This window comes from Emys orbicularis, chromosome 2 (assembly GCF_028017835.1).
Source record: "Emys orbicularis isolate rEmyOrb1 chromosome 2, rEmyOrb1.hap1, whole genome shotgun sequence".
Taxonomy (NCBI): Eukaryota; Metazoa; Chordata; order Testudines; family Emydidae; genus Emys; species Emys orbicularis.
The window spans coordinates 40,243,063-40,260,196 of NC_088684.1; the positions used below are offsets into that span (position 1 = coordinate 40,243,063).

The window sequence follows — 17,134 nt, forward strand, 5'->3', positions numbered from 1 at the left end:
CACGGAGCAGCCAGGCCATGAGACAAAGAGCATCTGAGTTGGTATGAAGCAGGCAACTGTGGCCTTTGAGATCAGATCCAGTTCTGGAGGAAATGTCAAGGGAGGCCTAGTGGAGAGGGTCTGCAGAGTAGAGAAACAAAGCTGACGAGGCCATGCTGGTGCTATGAGAACTGATTAATCCTGAGAAATAGTCTGGGAAAGAGCATAACAGGATGGCAAGCATACAGTAGTTTGTCTTGCCAGGCTAAGAGGAAGGCATCTGTGAGAGATCCCTGACTGTGACCTGCTCTTTAGTAGAAGAGTTGGCACTTCCTGTTGTGGAATGCAGCAAACAGGTAAGCAAACAGTAAAGGGAACTCCCTATGCCTGGAAAATGAGTCTTAATATATCTGGCTTGAGAGACCTGTCATGATCTCTGCTGAAAGATCTGCTCAAGCAGTGTGCCAAACTGCCCAGAATCCCCAACAAGTGTGATGCTTTGAGGTGAATTGTCTTGGTGATACAAAACTCCCAAAGCTGTATCACCTCTTGACATGCAATCTGACCTTGTCCCTCCCTGTCTGTTCATGTAGTTGTACAACATTGCTGCTGTGCTGTCCATGGGGACATGTAGAGTCTTTTCCTTGATGTGGGGGAAGGAAGCCTGACATGCCAGATAAATGTATGGGAGTTGAAGGCCATTCATGTGGAGAGCTCAATCTTGATGTGACCAGAGATGTTGAGTCTGCAGGTTCCCTAGCCCCTTAACCTAGAGAAGAAGTGTCTGTAATCAGGGTCAATGTGTGTATGTGAGGGGCAAGGGGAACTGCCATACGCACATTGGTTGGATCCATCCACCACTCCAAGGAAGTTAGCACTCCTGCAGGCATTCAAACCAGCATGGCTAGTGGGGGGGTGAGCTGGGGAGTATACTGAGCTTACCCAGCTCTGCAATACCCTGAGACAAAGTCTGGCACACCAAATCACATACATGGAGGAAGTCACATGCTCCAGAAGCATCAGATAGCCATTTCTTCAGACCTAAAAAGCCCATCCTGCATGATGGGAAGACCTAACATTGTCTGAAATCTAGTTTGAGACAGGAAAACCCCGGCTACCATAGAAACCAGGCTCACTCCTATTAATTCTATCTCCTGAACTGGGGAAGAAGACTGACTTGTCCTTGTTGATCAGGAGAACTAGAACTCTGAAACGGGACCAGATATTGACCACACTGCATCCTACCTGTCTCCTGGACCAACACTTTACCAGCCAGTCGTCCAGGTACAGAAATACCTGTGTTCCCTTAGAAACCAGTCACCACCACCATGCATTTTGTAAACACTCTCAGAGCCAAAGGACAAGACTGTAAACTGATAATGGGTGTTGTTGACTAGAAATCTTAGGAATCTCCCATGGTTTTGTGGTTTCAATCACATGAAAATATGCATCCCTGAAGTCGAGGGCAATGTCACCAGCATCCAGGAATGGGATAATGGAGGCGAAGATGACCGTGCAAGACTTTATTATCTTTATACATTTGTTCAGCTCTCACAGGTCTAGTATGAGTCTGAGACCTCCCTTTGCCTTTGGAATCAGGAAGTAGTGTGAATAAAACACTTTTCCCCAGTAGAGAAGAGGAACCTCCTCTATAGGTCCCAAATGGAGAAAAGACTGGACATTCTGGAGGAGGACAGCCTTTTGAGAGTGGACTCTGAAGACAGATGGAGAAGGGGGGTGGGAGGGCAGGACTGAAATAAACTAAAGGGTGTATCCCAGTTCTGCAGTGCCTAGAACCCACTGATCTGCATTAATATGGGCCAAGCAAATAGGAAGTGGGATAACCTGTTGGGAAAGGAGAAATTGGCATAATTCAGACCGGTAAACTGCCCTTGACCTGGCAGGCAAACAGACTGCTTGGTATTTCCTGGCTGCCAAGAAACAGTTGCAGCGGAACAAAAATATGGAGGAGGAGGTCTTCTATAATTCTTCCCCTTCTTTCTGGACTGGTCAAACTGCCGAGGCACAAACACCTGGTAATGCTGGATTGACAAGACAGAAGTGGGTTTTTTTTCTGGAATACAGTGTAAATTTCAAAAGATTTCACCATAGCCCTCGAGTCCTTGAGACTGTGAAGTTTCTCATCAGTCTGCTGCAAGAAACAAGTTGGACCCTCAAAGGGGAGATCCTGTATCATCTGCTGGACCTCTTGTGGAAGACCCAACAACTAAAGTCAAAAGCATCTGCACATCGTTATTGTGGATGCCACAGTGCTAGCTGCCAAATCTGACCTATCCAATGCAGCCTGAAGAGAGGTCCTAGCCACCAGCTTGCCTTCTTCCAGTACTGCCTGAAACGCCTGCCTGGCATCCTCTGGCTACTTCTCCATGAACAATGACATTGTCCCAGAGGGAGAAATTGTATCTAGCCAGTAAGGCTTGCTGTTTCATGATACGATACTGCAGGCCAGCAGTAGAATAAATCTTTCTACCGAAAAAGTCTAATCTCTTTGCCTCCTTTGCCTTTGGGGCAGAAGAATGTCCTTGATGCTTCCTTTCATTTACTGCCAAAACCAAGGAACCTAGAGAGGGATGTGTGTAGAAATGTTCAAATCCCAGGGAAGGAATGTGGTACCTCTGCTCGGTCTTCTTAGCAGTTGGCAACAAAGAGGGTGCCTTTCTGGGCACCAATGTGGCCTCATTAATAGGAAGAGCCACGGGAGAAGGTCCTGCCAATCACAATATGTCCACCAGACTATGGAAGGACTATTCGATCACCTCAACATTGACATCCAGAAAGGAAGCATCCCTCTTTAACAGGTTCTGGTATGCCATATAGTTGTCCAGAAGAGGGGGGACACCCTAGACATCACCGCCTCACCCAGTGATGAAGAGGAGGAGTGCAATAGGGGCTGAAATGGAGTCTCTTGAACCTCTTCTGCGGGAGACTCTGGCAGGTAAGGTGCTCGCATTCAATACCAACCTCAGTACCACGGGTAACTTCCTGTGTCTCTGCCCCAGAGCTGCACTGATATCTGCTCGGGGATTGGAAGGGAAGATGAACCGGTGAGGATATGGTGGTGAGACAAGACCTTCCACAGGTTCCAATATGGTCACTGATAGGCCATGAAGCCCCAACATCTACTGGCTCATGGATCTGGGTCTTTGGACCATTGTGGGACCTCTGTACCAGGAGCACAGTCCTCTCGATGAAGGTGAGTGATGCCTTCTACCCTGGCGAGAGGCACAGGAGCAAAGTGTGACTCCAAGGAAGAACCTGAGTCACCTGACCAGGGAAGCATGGTACCACACAGTACTGAGGACCAGAGCTGTATCTTTGGTGACGTAGTATCAGAGACAGCATGTTGGCCTTGCCTCTAGATGGCACCGGGCAAGGAGGCGCTAGACAGTCTGAACATGGCCACAGTACCAGTGGTTGGATTATACTTGCAGGTAAGGCCAACAAAGATTGCATATCAATCAGTACCAGACAAGTTGTATCCTGAACTGTTGGAGAACTCGATACTGAGAGGCATAGGAGACCCCACAACGCAGCATATGTCTCCAGCATCGTAAGAACCAACAAGTTCCCCTGATGCTGCTGTTTTTGCATCAAAGGGGTCAGTAACCACAGAGGGGGTTGGTCAGTGTCAATGACTCTGTACAAGATGATGTTGGTTCCAGGGAGTATCTTGTCCAAGGACATTCTCTCCTGTTCCCCTGGCTGTCTGCTAGAAGACTGTACCAGGGACCTTAATCTCCTGGATGAGGCTGGCCCCTTGGAAGCATAATATTTATGCTTTTTTCTCGGTAATGGGGAAGGGGAAGGGCACCAAGTCTCCGCAATGCCCATAGGGGCACTTCTGACTGACAAAGAAATGCTCAGTGCCCAACCCAAGCAGGAAGGCTCTGAGGGCAGATCCAAGGCTGCCTCCATGAGGCGGTAACAGGGTCTCACCATTCTGTCCTTCTGAATCTGGGGCTTGAAGTCTCGACACATCTCACACATATCGCAGACATGCTCTCCCTGAGGCACTGCAGACACCTTGAGTGAGGATCACTCACTGGCATCGATTTCTTACAACTCTTAAAGCCCGGAGACCAAGGCTTGCCCCTGTACCAGGAGTTGGCACCCAGAATACCCAGGAGCCAACATTCTTAAGTAACACAAAAACAAAATAAAACAAGAAATGAAACTTATTGTAAAGCTCATTATTGCCGCAAATTAACTATGACAAATACACTAACTATATACAAAAAAAGAGAAAGGGAGGACACTTGCTCAGCAAGTCAACACACTGCTGCTACCAATTATGGTGGTAAGAAAGAACTGAGGAGGATTAGGGTGCCTCCACTCTTTATACCATTGTGCAGCAGCACGATGAAATCAGATGGCATGTGCTGCCCTGACAGGTACCACAAAGGGAATCATCTCTCACTCTGGTGAACTGGGCACGAATACACTGGAGTGGAAATGACAGGGGCAATCACTCAAAGAAGTTACATTCATATTAACTTAATCAGTGCTAATAGAGTTTAGAACTCTTCCAGGAAATTTTGCAAGAAGTGCAAGCAAGGTTTTTTTGTTTGTTTTTTTTATTCTCGTTAAAATAACTTTATTTAGGATTCAGATTCTGCAATAAATAAAAAATTTAGCTCCAGAATATTTTAAAAATTCTGATAATTTCAAACATAAGCACAATTTAATGATTGTGTCAGGTAAGCTTCCCAGCTTTATAAACCTTTAAATAAGAAACACTATTTTCCAGGCATCAAAGTATTTTGTTCATGAAAATTACCTCCTTGTCCTCTTATTAGTCTTAATTGCCAGTTTGGTTTAAATCACGATTCTGAATGAAGCAAAGCTTTATGGAAATTTATATAGGATAACTATGTAAAGCTCTAAGCTCTGGTTTTCCAATGATGAATACCATACTCTTCATAATTACCATAATTTAATTAGGAAATAAGACAAAACAGATCATGTAGTAGTGCTAATTAACCTATATTTTCAAATATTAACTAAATTATTAAAATATTAATATAAAGGAACTGCTGGTAAGTGAGGAGGGGCTCAGGTAAAGTGGCAACCTGAAATAGAGTCATGAATACAAAGCTGAAGCATGTGAAAGGTCTCAGGCTGTAAACATCAGAATCATTTTTACAAATTGCAGACCTTTAGCTCTTCCACACACAACCTACCTTACAGTGGCCATGTCATGATCTTTCATGATCATGTAATCATGTCATTGCCCCTAGCATTTCCAGGAAACTATTTGAAATTGCAGTACTGATATATTTGTTGTGGGAAACATCAGTGCAAAACTGCAGTTCTACATCTATTAGGCTCATAGTCAAGCCAGTGTACAGTAAACCAAGGAAGGACAGTTGCGCAGACAGAAGACCTATACATCAGAATACATACATATATTTCTCATTGTGTGTGCAGACCCAGAAGCAAGAGAGGATAAAGATTTTGAATCATTGTTTGTTTGGAAATAAGTTTGATATGGCATACACCAAAGCCTGAGTACAAAGCCCAATAGTTTAATCAGGAAGGCACCTCTGTTTAATTCTTAAGCTGCAGGAGAGGCCTGTGCTTGGAAAAACAAAAACACCATGACTTACCAACCCCAAAATAAAATATGTTTGGAGGTAAAATTTAACTTTCTTTCTCTCAAAAAAAAAAAAAAGAGAGAAGAAAAATAGCAAGAACATTTCAATTCTTACAAGAAATCAGCATAAAGGAATATCCAGGCCAACATAGTTGACATGATCACCACACTTTTAAAATCAAACTTGTTACAATAATGCTCAATGCCAAAGAAAATGTCATCATGTACAATGGAAATTTTTATGGACTATTATGTGTTGGATGTGTTCAGGAGGCTATTTTAAGAAACGGGTTAAAAGGCAGCACAGTATGTCTCCCTTGAGGCAGTGATAAACATTGAAAATAGAGGATTTGCTCCATTTAATATTATACAGGCATAAGACAAGGGTGTACAACACACATCTAAGAAATGTTCTTAAAATAAAGGACACTAAGAGTAACAATATGAAACACAAACTGGCAGTGTATTTCAATGATGTTGTTGTCTCCAAGATTAAGATTTCAAATGCAAGTTACAGATTCTCAAGAATACAAAATATTCAGAATACAAAAATCTCTTTTTTGGAGGCATCCAAGATCAGCAACCACCAACAAGCCCAGACAAACTGAGGGGAGGGGGTGCAAAAAACACACCAAATTTGGTAGCCGGGGGGGGGGGGGGGGGACAAAAAAATTAGTTAGGCACTGCTCCATTTCCAACAACAGAGGTGGAGGAGAAGAAAAGGCTCACTGCAGTCTGGGGACTCCTATCAGAGAAAACTGCCTCTCAATCCCATTGGACCATGCTTCCCCCCCTTCTCTCTTTTGTAACAGCATCTAGGCTAGGAGTCCACATGGTTCATGAATGAGTAATAGGCACCCAAGCTGGCTCCACTGCTGCTTCATGGTCCTACCGATGGCAGAAGACCAGCCCTTCCTTCCCAATGAAGATGACACAGAAGTATAGCATTCCTTGCTCCCTGGTTTCCTCCACAGTTGGAGTCCCTCCCTTGAGGAAAAGAAGGAGCCTCTCTCCACTGAAGAGATAGGGGAGGCAGCAGGGGTCCACCAATAGTTACTATAGCCGCCACAGTGTATCTGCTTGTAAAAGTGCACTGGACCCACTGCACTCTTCTCTTCTTGCCACACACAGAGTCCTCTGATGTGGTGGTGTTAGAAGTTGGTAGCAAGGTGGATAACAATTTTTAAAAAAAAATTAAAAATTTTTTTATTTAAATACATTTTTATTTTTTAAAATAAACCATTAGTAATCAAATTTCAAAGTATGACAAATGTGGTTAAGGCTTAAACTTACTCTAAGCCATTAAAATAATTTAAATAACTAACAAAAATAATGCTCATCAATGAACCCTCCTCAAATCTGAATAAGTTAAAAAAGACGCTTTTTTAGTTATATACAGAATTCAAGGTCAAATCAAGTTTTATAAATATGTTACAATGTCATGTACTGTATTAAGGAAATATCTATATTCTTTTCTTTCAGTACAATTGAGTGAATGCTGGAATTTAGATTTTTCCACATAGATGTGCTTTCAGTTCCTGTTGTGGGCAAAAGCTTTTGCCTTAATTACCGTATTTTGGTTTCAGTTTAGCTACCAAGTGCAGAGAACAATTTCTTCTTTTGTACTAGTTCCAACTTGAGAAATTGACTGGGAATTTAGAAAGTTGGAAAGTTTGTTTTCTCTCTTCCAATCTATAAATAAAAACTAGATGGAAGAGGATGAGATCTACTAATTCTAAAAACTTGAAGGACCTGGGACCAGATTTTCAAAAGTATTTAGGCGCCTAAAGATGCAAGGGATTTTCAAAAGTGCATAGGCACCTAACCTGCTTTCATTGATTTCAACTCCAATCGATTTCAATGGCAGTTAGGCACCAAACCTACTTAAGTAAGCACCAGGAAGCTATCTTTAGAAACATATATACCTTTGAAAACCTGGCCCATGGTGATCAGAGATAATCTGTCAATTCACTACATACAAATAATACTTAATAAATCAGTTTTTAAATGAAAAATTCATTTTCATAAACTTTTCTCCTTGCCCCTCTGCCATATACATTGGCCAAGCCGGACAGTCTCTACGCAAAAGAATAAATGGACACAAATCTGACATCAGGAATCATAACATTCAAAAAACAGTGGGAGAACACTTCAACTTCTCTAACCACTCAGTGACAGACTTGAAGGTGGCAATTTTGCAACAAAAAACTTCAAAAACAGACTCCAAAGAGAGACTGCTGAACTTGAATTAATATGCAAATTAGATAGAATTAATTTAGGTTTGAACAGAGACTGGGAATGGTTGGGTCATTACACTAATTGAATCTATTTCCCCATGTTAAGTATCCTCACACCTTCTATGGGTCATCTCGATTATCACTTCAAAAGTTTTTTCCTCCTGCTGATGATAGCTCATCTCAATTGATTGGCCTCTTACAGTTGGTATGACTACTTCCACCTTTTCATGTTCTCTGTATGTATAAATATCTTCTTGCTGTATGTTCCAGTCTATGCATCCGATGAAGTGGGCTGTAGCCCACGAAAGCTTATGCTCAAATAAATTTGTTAGTCTCTAAGGTTCCACAAGTACTCCTGTTCTTTTTGCGGATACAGACTAACACGGCTGCTACTCTAAAACTTTTCTCTTTGTGTATCCAAAACATTGAAGATAAATGCACAATAACATTTTAAAATTTAAATTAAATTCCAATTTCCATACAAAAGCAGTCTGATACAAATCACAAGTAAAAAGGTATTATCTAGCAAATAAAAATGTATCACCATTTTCTGACAGAAAAAAGGTAAAAATCAAAAATCTTAATAAATGTATGTTGTGCTATGTAACTGTTTAAATAAATGTGTATAGACATAATGTATACTCCTAACTGGCAAAAAGTACCAAATGCAATGTAAAGACAATATTTAGTTGTAAATTAACATGTTATAATATTTCTACCTACCAAAGAAAGATACATTCACATTAGGAAATCACTAAAAATTAAAGATGCAAAACAAGAATGAAATCAATTATTTAAATCCAGGCTTCCTGCTTCCTGATTTAAATCATGCTTAAAATTGCTTATTTAAAAAAAAATCAATACACTGTAGGTCTTGGTATTAACAACCCATCGTTAAGGACTTGTTTAGACTTGGATAAAAAGGTGCATTTTTAAAATGTGCTAGCTTAATTGTTTTTAATTAAAACTTATATTCTGAAGTAAATCACATGATTCCAAGAGCCAGGGTAGAGGCACAAGTCTATAGTGCTTATACTTTATGCCAGCCCTGATACCACAACAGGAAAGATGTACCTTATCTAACACAATGATTCTGACGTTAGAACACTTCTCATGAAGGAGTCCAGATATTGTCCCAGAAATAGCTCATGGAACACAAAAATCCATCAAGAATCTGAATTTTCATCCCATAGAACATTCTGATTATCAAAATGTGTTTGTCCTAAATCAGGAAGAAGAGTTGAAATATTAAAATTATTCATGCAATGCGAAGCTCCATAGCTCAGAAATGTCAAAGCATTTCATTTCGATATTTTCATTCAAAACTAAAAACTTTTCATCACTCCTGATTCAAAATGTTTCTTTTCATATTGTGAAATTAAAACATTTTTTGGCTTGATGAAACATTAATCTGTCTACCTGAGCTACGGGAATGCCTCATGCTACGAATCTCCTCTCTGGGTCCGGCTCCCCGATGGACTTCCATGATGCACAGGGCAGTTGAACAAGAGGGGGACCATGGTGTATCTTCAGAGATGCATCCAGAAGCCCAGCCCATAGAGGAGAATGGGGACATCAGGCACCTGTCCAACAATTCCCAAGGGGTACTGAAGCAGACACAGATGAATGCTGAACTGACCAGAAACTGAACATTTCAATTTGGTTCAACGAACTGAAATAGTTTTATTCAGGTCAACACAAATTGAAATTTTTTGTTTTGACTTTCCCAGTGGTAAAACAAATCAAAACTAAAACTTTCCTGGCAAAAAATTTGTATTTTGCAAAAACATTTAAAAAAAAAAAAAAAGATGGAAAATTCCTGACCATCTCCATGTAACACACATGGTTCTTTCCTCAAGTTGATTTTGATTATAACACCATAACCTTTGATAATACCACATCATAACAAAAAGCTACTCATGGAGAAGTGGATCTCTGTTAACATTACAACAACCACTTGCAATGTTTACTTTATTTTTATTTTTATTTTTTATTGTGGGACAAAGCAGCGATGGTTACAATTTGTATGTGGCTAATAAAGTACAGTTTTATTAGCCACAGTTGTGAGTAGTATATTCATAGTTACATCATAAAAAAGGACATGATATAACACCAGCACCTCTGTGATTCTAAAGAGGGAAAAGTAGCTTCCAAATAAAATAGCACATTATCAGCAACTTTATATTTAGGAAGAAAAGCTTGTTGTATACAAGCTTAAGTAACTTAAGTAAGTTATTATAAAAGGACCCTCCACTGTAACTCCATTACACATTGTTCCTTCTAACTTTCACATGATAAATTCATATTTCTTCACTTTCTGTACAACTCCAGTAAACTAGGACATCACAATAAAGCAGGAAATGTAATTTTATTTATGCATAAATTAAATCTCAACAAAAGTTTACCATGGCTGTTGATGATAATGAAGCCATATCACTACAGTATGCAACTGAGACACTGACCTATTCTGTCCACCAGATGCTTCCTTAGTAAAGCAGGTTGGTAAAGGGAATTAGAAAACTCATTGTTGGGTAAAACAGATTTCTCTGATGCCAGCTAAATATTTACCTAGAGTGTCCATTTACTGAACTACCTATAGGCCTAATGTTCACCATGAGTGTAAACAAACTGCTTGGTTATTTATACGTTGCATCAGATCACAGATATTTTTAGATGTTATATACTAAAATCATGGATGGTTTTTGAAATTATAGACTTAAAATAGCTGCAATACTCCAAAAAGCTAAAAGAGGACCAGATTTTCATATTTATCGACAAAATGATCAAGTTTATTTTGTTGTCTTCAGAGAAGTTCTCTACAAGTGAACATTTACCGTTCATTTGCTTAATAGCTTGAGTTCAAAAATTAAAGTGATTGGAGACTCAGTGATTCAGCATTTTGATAACAGCATATCACCAACTTCTTCCCAATCAATGGCAAAGTAGGACAGTGAGATTTCTAGTTAAGAGAGCATGGGTGGACACTTGAAAATGGGTCACATTTACCATTTCTACCAAAAAGAAGTGCTTCTCGCCCCTCCCCCACCCGGCATCACCCCACCAGAGTGGTGGTGAGTTTCGTTTTAAAAAGAAATGGGGTATGTTTCATTGCATTTATATGCCTCATTCGCTGCTTTTTGCTTGTTTGTTTTGTTATGGGTGAGTTGCTAAATGAAATAATGCATACAAATTGTGTATTTTAAAATTATTTTACAGAAGTGATTTCCTTTAGAAAAGATACTTCATGATAAGTCAAAGGTAATAAATAAATGTATCAATATTATTTCTGAAGTGCATCACATGGTATCAAATAAAACTATCAAAATTGGATCAGACCCTCCAACCAAAAAAAAATCCCCTTTTCCAAAGGAGGCAAGTTGTAGTCTCTGTGTAATTCTGTACTTGAGAGAATTAACAGAACTTTTGTCTTTAGGCATTTTTAAAAGCCTTTACCAGAGAAAGGCCACATTACATAATTTTTCCACTACAAAATCTGTGATTATACCCATTCTGAAATAGTACCTTTTGCTATAATGAGGAGCTAAGAAACACATTCCAACTAATTTAGCTATGCTTTCATCTACCAACAAATGAGGAAAAACTATTTCCTCTCTAAGGAAATATTGCTAAAAGCATTACCTCACCTTTTTCCTGTTACACTATACCAATCCAAAGTATTCACTCAACTACATGAAACAAAACTGGACACAAAACTGCTCAGATTTAGATCTCAGTTGGACTGGTATAAATCTGGAATAACTAATATAAAACAATGGAGTTATTTCAGCTCTACACCAGCATAACTGAGATGAGAATCTGGCCCTAAAACTTGAGGAAACATGCCAAGTAGAAAAAATAAATCCCTTCAAAGTAGTTGATTATGGGTATTTTATTTTCTTATTGTAATATATTAAGAAAAAAGTCTCACTAGCAACCACTAAAATGAAAGACACAGAATCACAGAAGGGTAGGGCTGGAAGGTACCTTGAAAGGTCATCTAGTCCAGTCCCCTGCACTCAAGGCAGGACTAAGTAATAACCAGATCATTCCTGACAGACATTTCTCTCACCTGTTCTTAATAACCTCCAATGATGGAGATTCCACAACCTTCCTTGGCAACTTGTTCCAGTGCTTAAATACCGTGACATTTAGGAAATTTTTCTTAATGTCCAACCTAGCTGCAATTTAAGACCATTGCTTCTTGTCCTATGCTCAGAGGTTAAGGAGAACAATTTTTCCCTCCTCTTCCTTGTAACGACCTTTTATATCAGGGGTTCTCAAACTGGGGGTCGGGACCCCTCAGGGGGTCACAAGACTATTACATGGGGGGGGTCACGAACTGTCAACCTCCACCCCAAACCCCACTTTACCTCTAGCATTTATAATGGTGTTAAATATATTAAAAAGTGTTTTTAATTTATAAGGGAGGGTCGCACTCAGAGGCTTGCTATGTGAAAAGGGTCACCAGTACAAAAGTTTGAGAATCACTGTTTTACGTACATGAAAACTATTATGTCCCCTCTCAGTCTTCTCTTCTCCAGACTAAACAAACCCAATTTTTTCAAATCTTTCCTCACAGATCATGTTTTCTAGAACGTTAATCATTTTTTGTTGCTCTCCTCTGGACTTTCTCCAATGTGTACACATCTTCCATGAAATGCAGTACCCAGAAATGAACACAATACTCCAGTTGAGGCCTTATCGGCGTGGAGTAGAGTAGAAGAATTACTTCGTGTGTTGCTTGTAACACTCCTGCTGATACATCCCAGAATGATGTTTGGTTTGTTTGCAACAGCGTTAGACTGTTGACCCATTTTTCGCTTGTGATCCACTGAAACCCCCAGATCCCTTTCCATAGTTCTCCTTCCTACGCAGTCATTTCCCATTTTGTATGTATGGAATTGATTGTTCCTTCCTAAATGGAGTACTTTGCATTTGTCCTTTCTGAACTTCCTCCTATTTACTTCAGACTATTTCTCCAGTTTGTCCAGATCATTTTGAATTTTTATCCTGGGCTCCAAAACACTTCCAACCCCTCCCAACTTGGTATTGTCTGTAAACTTTGTAAGTGTACTCTCTCTGTCATTAACTAAATCATTTATGAAGATACTGAACAGAACGGGACTCAGGACCAATCCCTGCGGGACACCACTCAATATGCCTTTCCAGCTTGACTGTGAACCGATAAGTACTTTATTTTTGCAAATTAATATAAAATATATTTCCTATATTCACCAAAGGAATGTTTTCTCTGTATTTACTATAAGAAATGTATTCCTAAACTAACACAATCATTGGCTCTGTCAATGAATAAACAAAATTACTATGGCAAATTCAGAAGTAATGTATTAATCTAAAAATAGAAATAATTTGTCTTATTCTGGAAAATAGCAAGAAGCACTAAAGCAAATGTCATGAAAAAACGTGACTGTTCTTAGAACACAAAATAAAGGAATAACTGAGTCACTAAAATATTTTATAAGATTAAACACTGAGAACCAATCATCCACATAGGAAATTACTGGGGGGGGGGGGGGGAACGACATCTTTCAGTCATCTACTTGAAACAGCAACTCCATAAAAGAAACAGGATAAAATGTATGCTCCCTTATATACACTTCAAATGAAGTTCTGCTCTATGAGCAATTCTACAGAAATAGCACTGAGGGGTCAGTGTTTGTATCTTGATTTCCATAACAAGTGTGTTCAGTTTAAAAGTTCAAAAAGGTGTTCCCTTCTCCCACCATCACCTCCAACTACCAGCCCTACAAATTCACCAAATTTAGCATGGGACCCAAGAGTCAAGGTGCCTTCTTTCTATCTCATGCCTCATAATCAGTATTAAGATTTTTCCAATTCTGTCCTCAACCAGGTGCAACCCAATTGTTTTTAAACAGGGATGCACCAGGGTAAACGAGAGCACAATTTGGCCTTGAAATTAGAATTTAATTATGTCAATTATGTGCAAGCCAGAAGCTGGGAATGAGCAACAGGGAATAGCAACAGAGGGTCCTGTGGCACCTTTAAGACTAACAGAAGTATTGGGAGCATAAGCTTTCGTGGGTAAGAACCTCACTTCTTCAGATGCAAGACATGAAGTGAGGTTCTTACCCACGAAAGCTTATGCTCCCAATACTTCTGTTAGTCTTAAAGGTGCCACAGGACCCTCTGTTGCTTTTTACAGATTCAGACTAACACGGCTACCACTCTGATACTTGACAACAGGGAATGGATCACTTGAGGATTACCTGTTATGTTGGTTCCCTCTGGGGCACCTGGCATTGGCCACTGTCGGAAGATAGGATACTGGGCTAGATGGACCTTTAGTCTGACCCAGTATGGCCGTTCTTATGTTCTTAACCCAGAACAGAATCCAGCTTCCATTCCCAGATCTGTTTTGGTTCAGCAGTACAATGAAGTATTAAAACTTATTTTAGTCACTGAAGCAAGCAACAGAGATTATGACTATAAGGAGCATATCTATTGAATACGAAGGTCCCATTTTCATCTTGTCATTCTTCTAAACAGGACCACACCTAGAAATAAAAGGAAGCAGTTCCTGAACCAGATCAACATTTGTGTTGTGCTCTTGATTCTCTTGAAAAATGTATGGTTGCATTCTCCCAAAACTTGTAATTGTATTATACCAATGGTGTAAATGTTAATCTATATACATGTGCACAGTATTTCTACTGTTTTACAATGTTCCACGTTTTTATTAATTTATGAAAGTGACAAGATGTTCTCCCATATCCCCACTTATTTTGATATAAGTGACAATTTCCATCAGGAAGAAGAGGCTATTTACCTTTTACAGTAACTGGAGTTCTTTGAAATATGTCCAAGAGTGCTCCACATCAGGATGTGGAGCACCTGTGCACTCTGGCTCAGAAACTTTTCGTCAGTAGCATCCACAAGTCCAGTATGAGTGCATATAGGGAGGAGTGGACCTGCCACCATTCCAGTTCCTTCTCAACCATGGAAATCCAATGAGTGGCTCTGCGGCAGAGGAGGAGAAAGGTGGGTAGCAGAGCACCCAAAAAGGGAAACATCTCAAAGAATTCCAGTTAAGGTACAAGGGGTAAGTAACCTCTAATTTTTTCTAGTAATATCCCCATAGGTGTCCCACATCAGGAGACTCCCAAGCAATACTGTCACTTTGAGGTGGATTCAGTACAGATTGTAGAACAGCATCACCAAAAGCTGCATCAGCTCTGGAAGAAGTCACAAGAGTGCAGTGCTGGGAGAACTTGTGTATATTAGACCAGGTGGCTGTTGTGCAAATGTCTGGATAGGTATGTTTCTCAGCAGGGAAACAGAGATGGATTGAGCCCTGGTGGAGTGAACAATAGCTCTTGGAGGGGGTTGAACCCCTGCAACTTTGTAACAGGTTAAGGTGCATCTTTGAGTGGAAACCACCTGTCCTTCTACAATTGAGATAAGAAGTTTTGGTAAGCCCTCCTGTCTAGGTAAAAAGCAAGAGCTCTTCTTACATCTGGTGAATGAAGGCTCATTTTGTCTCTTGAAGACTGAGGCTTTGGTTATGTGAAATTCTGAGGAAACCTTAGGAAGGACATGAGGGTGCGGAGATAGTGTCACCTTGTTGCAATAGAATACCATGTATGGTGGGTCAGCCACAAGGGCTTCAAGCTCCCCTACCCTCCTGGCCAAAATAATGGCTATGATGAGACATGAGGTTTTAAGAGATGGAGGAGGACTGATATATCCATGCTGATCCCAGGATATTAGAGAGACAAGATAAGTGAGATAATATATTCTGGTGGACCAAAGTTGGTCCAGTAAAAAGTAGGGCTGTCAAGCAATTTAAAAAATTAATCACGATTAATTGCGTTGTTAAACAATAATAAAATACCATTTATTTAAATATTTTTGGATGTTTTCTACATTTTCAAATATATGGATTTCAATTACAACACAGAATACAAAGTGTACAGTGCTCAATTTATATTTATTTTTATTACAAATATTTGCACTGTAAAAAACAAAATAGTATTTTTCAATTCCCCCATTGCAAGTACTGTAGTGCAATCTCTTTATCATGAAAGTTGAACTTACAAATGTAGAATTATGTACAAAAAACTGCATTAAAAATAAAACAAAGTAAAACTTTAGCGCCTACAAGTCCACTCAAGTCCTACTTCCTGTTCAGCCAATCGCTCAGACAAACAAGTTTGTTTACATTTTCGGGAGATAATGCTGCCCGCTTATTTACAATGTCACCTGAAAGTGAGAACAGGCGTTCAGATGGCACTGTTGTAGCCAGTGTCACAAGATATTTACGTGCCAAATGCCCTAAAATTCACATGTCCCTACATACTTCAGCCACCATTCCAGAGGATACGCGTCCATGCTGACGGGTTCTGCTCGATAACGAACCAAAGTAGTGCGGACCGACGCATGCTCATTTTCATAATCTGAGTCAGATGCCACCAGCAAAAGATTTTCTTTTTTGATAGTTCGGGTTCTGTACTTTCCGCCTCAGAGTGCTGTTCTTTTAAGACTTCTGAAAGCATGCTCCACACCTCGCCCCTCTCAGATTTTGGAAGGCACTTCAGATTCTTTAGTCTTGGGTCGAGTGCTGTAGCTTCTTTAGAAATCTCACATTGGTACCTTCTTTGCATTTTGTCAAATCTGCAGTGAAAGTGTTCTTAAAACAAATGTGCTGGGTCATCATCCGAGACTGCTGTAACATGAAATATTTGGCAGAATACGGGTAAAATATAGCAGAAGACATACAATTCCCCTCCCCCCGAGTTCAGTCACAAATTTAATTAACACATTTTTTTTAACGAGCTGACAGGTTGCTCCCCTTAGGATGCCACCTGATATGCTGAGATACCACTGAGCCCACCTGTTATGCCAGCTTGGACACCCTTTTACCTGTCTTGCTGAGCCAGGCTATTAAGCCTCCTCCAGAACACACATAGGCAGTACCACACCCAACTGAAGAACGACACAGACACTGAGATCAGTTCTGGGAATACTCAGCTTAAGAGACTTGCCCCTGCACTCAGGTGTCCACCTCCCTTGGAGTGCAGACCCAAAGGTATACTATGGAATCTGCCTCCTCCCTCAGTGTGGAGGAAGGTATGCACAGTCTCTTATGCCCCCCCCCACACACACACACACACTATGAATTGTACAAACGGGGTTATATTATAAACAAGCAATAAGTTTATTAACTACAAAAGGTGAATTTTAAGTGAATATAAGAGAGAATAGACAGAACAAAGATTAATGAGTAAATAAAACAAAATACGCAAGCTTAGCTCAATATTCTTAG

At 40.0% G+C, this 17,134-nt stretch overlaps 1 protein-coding gene across 3 annotated transcripts in view; it reads right to left on the reverse strand.

The window, feature by feature from the left end:
• The window catches only part of VPS13B (vacuolar protein sorting 13 homolog B), a 947,892-nt gene that overhangs the window by 891,119 nt on the left and 39,639 nt on the right, over positions 1–17,134 (reverse strand). The gene's annotated exons all lie outside the window — the stretch shown is intronic.